The 9068-nt window shown below is 40.2% G+C and overlaps 1 non-coding gene across 1 annotated transcript; it reads right to left on the reverse strand.

Annotated features, from left to right (window-relative positions):
• Positions 1-7431: 7431 nt before the first annotated feature.
• On the reverse strand, positions 7432-7501 carry TRNAD-AUC (transfer RNA aspartic acid (anticodon AUC)). The gene has a single exon. It is a non-coding gene; the product is annotated as a tRNA-Asp (tRNA).
• Positions 7502-9068: the final 1567 nt, after the last annotated feature.

Consider the following 9068-nt stretch of genomic DNA (forward strand, 5'->3'; position numbering starts at 1 on the left):
TTTTATGAGCTTTCATAAGTGGTATTATGTTTTTAATTTCAGTGTTCATATTTTTGCTAGTTTAGAGAAATACTATTGATTTTTTTGTATGTTTATCTTGTAATTTGTATAGCCTTGCTAACTCACTTATTAGTATATGATTTAAGGGGCAGGGATTTGGTAGATATTTTGGAATTTTGCAATCATGTAACCTGCAAGGGAGGATATTGTATTTCTTTCTCATCTGTATGCCTTTTATTTCCTTTTCTTACCTGATATTACTGGGTAGAATTGCAGTACTATATTGAAAAGAATGGTGAAGCAGACATTCTTGCCTCATTCCTAACCCTAGAGGGAAACTTTTCCATTTTTTACCGTTAAGGGCTAGATATTTCTAGATATTTTATAGATACCTTTTGTAAAGTTAAGGGAATTTCCCTCTCTTCCTATTTTCCTGAGGCTTGAGGAGTTAATGTAACTTGCCCATGGCCACACTTGTAAACATTAGAGTCTCATTGAGAACACAATGCTTTCTTTTCAAATCCTATTCTCTCAAGGATTGCAATGCAGATGTAAAAGAAGGAAGTTTGAAAGGTATGGTCAGAAAATGATGAGACTACAATGCGGCCGAAGCATAAGTGCGTCTACAGAGAGCAGTAGAGATTACACCCAATTAAACTGGTATGTGGAAGACATCCTTAGAGTCTGGAGAATAGGTTGAGATAGATTGGGACTAAGAATCAGGGACCTAAGTCAGAAGATGTAAATTCTTCTGGCAAGAATTGATGACATTGTAAAGTAAGAAAGTAGTAGTCGAGATTTCATTGTTTATGATTTCTAATTAGTTCTTTTGATCCTAGGTTAAAATAACTTTAATGTCTATAAAAAATTACTTAGGTTAGCAGTAATTACTGCAATGCATACCTCCACACATTTCAGTGGTTTTGCACAATAGATTATTTCTTGCCCATGCAACAATCCAGTGTTCGTAGTTAGCATGTGGCTTTTTCCCACACTGTGATTCAGTGACTCAGGCTGCTTGTAGCAAAGTGGCACCCAGTCTGTGGAAGTGGAGAGGGGACAGGGAAGGAAAGCTGCTTCTTAAAAGCCCTCACTAGGAAGTGACATGCATCTCTTCTAAACATGTTCCTTTAGCCGACACTCAGCGCCTTGATCATATATACCCACGAAGAGACTAAGAAATACATTTAACTGTGTGCCCAGGGTGAGGGGAGGGGACACAGACAGATTTGAGTGAGAAGGATTTGGTGAGAAGTTTTTGCCAGAAAAATTAGAAGTCAACAATTATCTAGAAAATACAAATTCATAAAAAAGTTATTGTTTTACCACATATGTTAGTTTCTCCTTTTGCTACTGTAACAAATAGCCACAAACTTGGTGGCTTAAAGCAACCCAAATATATTATCTTACAGTCCTAGAGGTCAGAAGTTAGAAATGGGTCTCACTGGGCTCAAATCAAGGTGTCAGCAGAGCTGCATTCTTTTCTGTTTCCTTCCTTTTCCCTCCTCTCGAGGCAACTCACATTCCTTGACTTAGAGCCTTCTTTCATCCTCAGGTCCAGAGATGGCCAGTCAAGTCTCATGACGCAGTCTCTCTGGTTCTGACACTTCTGCTTCCCTCTTGCAAATTCAACGGCTCATGTGATTACACTGAACCCCCCATCAGGATAATCCAAGATAATGTTCTTATTTTGAAGTTAAATGATTAGCATCCTTAATTCTGCATAAAATGTAAGCTCCCCTGACCCTTTGCCACGTAACATGTAGAATATTCACAGGTACTAAGGACTAGGATACGGAGGGGTCGTTATTCTAATCACTGCAGCACAGGAGAGTTGCATAGACAAATACAAATGGATATTATCATTTCATTGTATTTTCTATTAAACTAGGAAATGCAGCCCTTGTGGAAAAGTTCAGTAGCTCTGCATTCAGATTTCAGCACTGCCATTTAGTAACTCTAGCCTTATTAGTTCAGGCAAACTACATAATATCTGTCTCTTTATTTTCTAACATGTGAAAATGGGAATAAGTAATACTTTTACTATAGACATGTTATTAGGTTTAAAAGAGACACTGTATGTTTAAGATACTCCCTGAACCATTGTTTGTTAAAAGTAAGCTGGTTTGGTGCAGCCATTATGGGAAACAGTAAGGAGAGTCCTCAAAAAATTAAAAATAGACTTACCATATGATCAAGCAATCCCAACTCCTGAGCATATATCCAGAGGGAACTTTAATTCAAATAGATGTATGCACCCCAATGTTCATAGCAGCACTGTTTACAATAGCCAAGACATGGAAACAACCTAAATGTCCAATGACAGATGACTGGATAAAGAAGCTGTGGTATATTTATACAATGGAATACTACTCAACCATAAAAAAGAATAAAATAATGTCATTTGCAGCAACATGGATGGATCTGGAGATCGTCATTCTAAGTGAAGTAAGCCAGAAAGAGAAAGAAAAATACTATATAATATAACTAATATGTGGACTCTAAAAAAAGAAAAAAGAAGACACTAATGAACTTATTTACAAAACAGAAACAGACTCACAGACATAGTAAACAAACATGTTTATTAGGGGGAGAGGGAGTGAGAAAAGATAAATTGGGAGTTTGAGATTTGCAAATATTAACTATTCTGTATAAAATAGATAAACATCAAGCTTCTTTTGTATAGCACAAGGAACTATATTCAATATCTTGTAGTAAGCTATAATGAAAAAGAATATGAAAATGAATATAAGTATGTATATGTATGACTGAAACATTATGCTGTACACCAGAAGTTGACACATTGTAAACTGACTATATGTCAGTAAATAATAATAATAAGAAGAAGAAGAAGAGGAAGAAGAAGAAGAAGAAGAAGAAGAAGCTGGTTTATTTCAATGTAGTACTTCTTGTATCCAGGCTAGGAGAAGATCAGTACCACCTTAGATGAAGGTATCAGTTTTTCAACCTTGACTTTCAAAACTGGCCGTTTTTCAATCTGCAGTGAAATGATGATTGTTAAGTATTTGTGTATATTTGTCAGGAGAGAGGATATTGTCTACATTCCAAGAGCATCTTTTACATATTAGAAGCATGGGTCACTGAACATAGAAATGGAGAAACTCAAAAAGGAAAGTTTCTACCTACTTGAAAGGAAGTCAAAGTGCCTTCAGAGCTCAGGGTGGGAGTGGTGGAACTGTGCTGTGTGTGAGGAAAGATCTGGAAAAAGAAGAGTTGGGTGAAAAGGCTGCTAGAGTCCTTCAGAGAGATTGACCCTAAAAGGAAAACATAAACACACACACACACACGCACACGCACATGCACACACAGGAAAATGGGCAATTTCAGAAGAAAGTAGAGTCTTCTCACTGCAGGTCCATTTGGAACTTGAATGTGAAATCGTCTTAGAGAGCATCCACACAGGTGAATAGGGTAAGAACGGCAGTAAAATGAGTTAAAGCAGAACAAATATCAGAAGCTGATGCTCCTTCCCTGTAGGATGTAGGCACTGAGTAAGTCTTGTGTGCCTCCAGTAGGGGAGTGGAAGGTAATATTTAGATTTACCAATATTCCATGAGACTTTCATGGCAGGAGGTAAATTAACAGTAATAATCCAGGGACTAGCTGGAGGGTTCATTACCAGTGAGAATAGAGGTGAGAGTCAGCAAAAGGGGGACCCTGCACCCTAATCATGTTAAGAAGACAGACAGACCTCTAGTCATAACATCACAGAGCACCTGAGCAGTAAATGCATCAAGGCCAGGGAAGAGCAGTCACACCTAAAGCAGAAGTCAGTGGAGGCCATCAGAGGATGGCTTGTCAGGGAGAAAATCATGGCTCTCATGCACACATAAAATGCATGTCAAATATTTTATTTAACTTGTTAATGAAGGAATAGGAAACATTTTACAAATGTTCGAAAGAAGAATTCAAAGAGCATACACTTATTTAAGTAATCAGGGAATAGTGAAATGAATTTACAATAAATGCCAAACTCTTCAATATCAGGGCAGTAATCAATTGCATTCCACCAAACAAAATTAATCTGCAGTACTATGGACAAGAGCCATTCACACTGCTGTCGCTGTCCCACAACTTACAGAGTTGTCGACTAAGTTGAAGGTGGAGGGGGAGAGTGTTACAGAATCACATAACACAGCAGGGTGTGCTAGACTAGATGGGACAGACACCCAGTAATAGTTTTTGCCCATTTCGAAGTTTTTTTCTTTCAGGGTCTTCCCTGACCAACCACATGCAGACCGCTGTCATGACATTCTGTCCAGCACCTATGCATCAGCTTGGAAGGGAAGGTGAGAGTAAGGAATCCTGTGCCTGAAGAGACCGGGTCTCCCATGATGGCACCCTTTTAAATTTAAATAGAATAGCATTCCTTGAATGAGTAAATGAAAAGATTTTGTTTTCATCAGTGGAACTGGGGAGTTTTACAAAGTTTTGTTCCATGATAGAGAAATAATGAAATTCAGAGGTTTTCCACATTTGGATGGAGACAGGAAAATTTTAAACCTGATAAAGATGCCAAAGGATTAAGGTAGTTTCTGTTACAAAATAAAATGCACCATCAAGAGTGTCCTATTGCTGTGCGTTGAGGGATGACGAGCTGTGCTCCACTGTGGGGCGTGTGCAGCACGCGGAGCACTGTGCTTAAGAAAGTGACAGAAACTATGCTGTTTAAAAAAAAAAAGTATCTCTTCCTACTGAATCAAAATAATGGTATTTTGCATTACACTGCAGCACAATTAGATTTTATATATGGCTTATCAGGAAATGGGGATGTGACTCTGAGCAATCTGGGAGGGGCTATGACCAGGTAGAATTTGGAAGGAGTTGAAAGACTTTCTTCTCCCCCTTTGATAGTCTGTTCTTTTTTCTGGCTCCTTTCCTGTCCCTCGGGGGCCAAGTGCCGTTACAGAGCTTGCAGTTTGCCAGAATAAACCGGTGGTACACCATCCAGGCCTGCCAGTTCCTTATGCTCTTGACTTCCTCAACTGCCCACTCCCCTCTAAAATATGACCACCCCCACCCCGAGCTGGGCGCATTAGCCAGCTTTCAGTATGGGAAGTGATGCACAGACGTATTCCATTAAAATGACAATGATGAGTAAGTTCTCAAAGGATTGTTCTAAACTGCTGCTGGATTTAGGGCAAAGCAAAGAAAATGATTCTGAAGGAATGAAACCTTAATGGTATTCTGTGTTGAAAACAGGTGGGTGGGGCAGGCCTGAGAAACATTTATACTATCAATGGACTTACAGGTGGCGCTTAAATTACAAGTGGGCCTTACTCATTCTCCAATATGTGAGAATGATCCTTTGTCCGTGTGTTTAAGTGTCACACATTATGCTGGAATATTTCCCCTTAGTTAGACCACGTACACATGTGCTGAAGATACAGGTACACCGTCTTCACCACATACCCAGGATAAAGTGCGCATGTGTTCTAAAAGTATTCGCCAGATAATCAGAGAATGTTCCACTGCTTCAAAGGCCTCCTAGATAATATGCAGTTAAATGATTATTTTGGAGCTTATTTTGGAGTATTATTACCTTTAAGAAAGCATTGTTATTGGGCACTTTTTTCTTGGAGACATTAATGCATATAATTAAAAACATACAATTCAACCTCTCTGCAGGACATCTATGAAACCATTTATGGGCTGTTTTTTCTTGTCCTTCTAGGTGTTGTTGACTGTGGGCTCAAAGTAATGAGAAGGAAGTTATTTTTAGGTTGGCAGAAGTGTTTTGGTTGCTCTGAACTAAAAAGCCCTATTTAGAGTTTGCATACACTACTACGGTACATTGTGTTTTATACAAAGCTAATTGCTTTCCTTAGTTTTGCCATTATCCATTTTTTTTTCTAATAAGCCTTTCCCCACTAAAGAAATGAAAATGGAGTAGATTTGTATTGCCAGTTGGAAAAAAATAAAATGTTCAAGGTAAAACCATATATTAAAAACATTTCCCCATCACTACCACCTCAGTTTATAAGGACTTTACTTTTGCATCTATTTTGAAAATAAAAATAAGGGAAAATATATGTGTTCTGTGTATGCACATGTGACTAGATGACCCCAAATGCTCATTATCTGCCTGCATATGTGCAAAGTCCCTGGATGAGAGGAATTTTTGTGTAACCCTTCTGCTCACAGGTATTCCAATATTTATAATCATCATCACATCCTTTTATTACACATTTACCTTTGCCCTCATCTCTAGTGGTTGCTGAACCAAGCAATGTAACTCCTCACAGACCTTGAACTTGAGAGTACACTATTGAAAACAGTAAAATGAGAGACCATTGGTTAAAGAGTTGCTTAAAGTCTTACCATCAAGTTTCAAGCCCAGTTTATCCTGAGAAATGAATACTAAATCAGATATAAAATCCAAACCACTGTCCCCAGGCCACTGAACATTGATAGCACATGGAGATGTGGTTCTAAATAGCTGATTCAGGATACAATTGCATCAGTCACTCAAATATGAAAATGGTTGTGATTCATTTGAATATGAAATTTCCCTACGCCCAGCCATGGGCAGAAGAGAGCTACGCCAGCCACCAGGCAAATGCGCAGATGTTTATCAGACTGAGTGAAAGCATCTGAAGTGAGTCAATGCAGGCAAGGAAGGTTGTCCCTGAAGGCTGATGCTTGAGGAGAGAGTACAGCCAAAACACAAAAGGGGGGTTGGGAAAGTGTTCCTGAAGCCTGTCATCCCTTCATCAATTTTCTCAATACTAATTAATTTGGAAGGATGATTCAGAATGTGCTTTTTGGATGCTTTGGATGCTTTTGAAGTTTCCACCTAGATTTATGGCTTCAAAGTGATGAGTCATGTGTTTGAGTAAGTGAGGCTGAACCTAGACAAAAGCAGTGAAGCCCGAGGGGATGTCTGTCTGCCTCTCTCTCCCCTTCCCCTCAATGGCTGTCACACTGCCATGTAACCCGTCCTGCAATTCTCTCCTCCTCCAGGCTCCCATTGGTACTTTCCTACAGCCTCCTTCTCAATCTGAAACTTTTGCAGTCCCTTGAACTCCCAGAGCTAATTGGTGGACTGCATCTGTTCACCATCCATCCGTTCTCCAAGCCCCACCCTGTGCTACTTTCCAAAGGACCTTCATTCCTCCAGTGAAAGAAAACAAGATTTTATTTTCATCCCTACCTGAATACAGCTCCTGGATTTAAGGGGTTAAAGAAAGAGAAAGGGGAGAGGCAGAAGGAAGCCAGGAGAAAGTGTCTCCGAAGGCCATTAGGAAGACAGTTCTCTACCTGTTCTACTCTCTTTGAAAATATACTTGAAAGAACATCAGAGTATTTCATAAGCATAGTGATGAGAAACATGCAAGAAGTTGACCTGTAAGAACTCTACTTAGTTAATTCTCTTTATTTTTAAAATTTAAAAAAAAATTTTTTTTTAAGTGGCGGTACTGGGGGTTGAACCCAGGACCTTGTGCTTGATAAGCATGTGCTCTACCACTGAGCTATACCCTTCCCCCACCACTTTTTATTCTTCAGCAGACTCTAGCTTCCTAAGTTAATATGTACTATTTGTTCAATTAGAAAAATAAAACATACATTTATGAAAATATCTAATATGAGCCAGGCACCAGAAAATCCCCACTGCACTTACTCTTTACTTGTTTGTTAAGGGTACTGATGTGATTTCCTGAAGTTATCAGTGGAAGAGAGTCTTGATAGAAAAAGTTTTTCTGTGTTACAGCAGGCAGAGGTTTGGTTCACCATGGTCTTTGCTCTCCGGGTCACAACCAGATCAAGTTACATTATATGTCAGGAGGAGTTTTGCATATGTAAAGAAGGTTACCCATCTGCTGACCTTAAGATAGGAAGATTATGCTGTGTGGGTCCAGTCTAACTACATGAGCCCTTCAAAGCAGAGAATCTTTAGCTGGATGCAGAAGGGATGCAGCAGAACAGAAAGACTGAGATTCAAACCATGAACATGACTCACTTTTGCTGTCCTGAGGTGGAGAGGACAATAGGACAAGAAGTCTAGTGCTTTTAGGAGCTGAAAGAGGATCCTGACTGACAGCCAGCAAGGAAATAAGGACCTCAGCCCCCAGCAAATAGGATCTGAGCTCTGCTTATAAGAACATCTCCCCATCCCTGTTTTAAGGGCCTCCAGACAAGAGCCCAGGTTGGCCGACACTTCGTCTTTGACCTTGTGAGTCTCAAAGCAGAGGAATCAGTCAAGTGTACCCAGACTTCTGACCCACAGAACTGTGAGAAAATAAATCTGAGTTGTTTTAAATTCCTAAATGTGTGTAATTCATGATGTCATTAATATGAAAGTAATAATACACGTGCAATAAACCATCTTCTCAAAAAAAATACACACACACAGTGATACTGTGGACACCATGCCAATCTATTGTCTAAATTTTTACAGCTAAGTGGACACAATAGGAAAAATTAGGGGAAAGCCCTTACAAACTCATCTCACCCCTAATTCAGGTAGACAAAACAAGAGCAGAAAAAAATGTCCCCATCATTAAAATGGACTAGTAAAGTCCAAGCCTAAGCATATTATAAAAATCGCACGTGACTTTGAGGACAAAGCGCCCAGCACATCCCTCAGCACATTTTCAGTACTCTGTGCATGAAAGTCTCCTTCCTGCCCCTCCTGCTGCCCACCTGAATCTGTCGCTTGGTGTTGCTGTACCTGCACATTTCCAGTCTCGTGCTCTGAGGAAACACGCTAATATGAACCCGGTACTGCCAAGCCAGGTGGGGAGGCAGTATCACCTGTGATGCTTGTTGGCTGCAGACTCACCACCCAGACCAGACCGACTGACTTTGAGTCTCCAGGTTTGGGCTTCTGGGGAGGTGAGTTTCTAACCTGTTCCCAAGGTGAATCCTGGACAGTTGCAGGGCACACACTCAAGAGTCCTGCAGCTTGGATACAGGCAGACTTGAAGAGAATGGCGTTACTGACAGCTGAGATGTGGGAATCTGCCAGATGGGTAACGTGGCCCCACAGCACGGCCACGGGCAGAATCAGTGCTCCTTCCGGCAGCCCGGCAGCCTGCTCCATCTGC

Source organism: Camelus bactrianus, chromosome 5, assembly GCF_048773025.1.
Source record: "Camelus bactrianus isolate YW-2024 breed Bactrian camel chromosome 5, ASM4877302v1, whole genome shotgun sequence".
NCBI lineage: Eukaryota > Metazoa > Chordata > Mammalia > Artiodactyla > Camelidae > Camelus > Camelus bactrianus.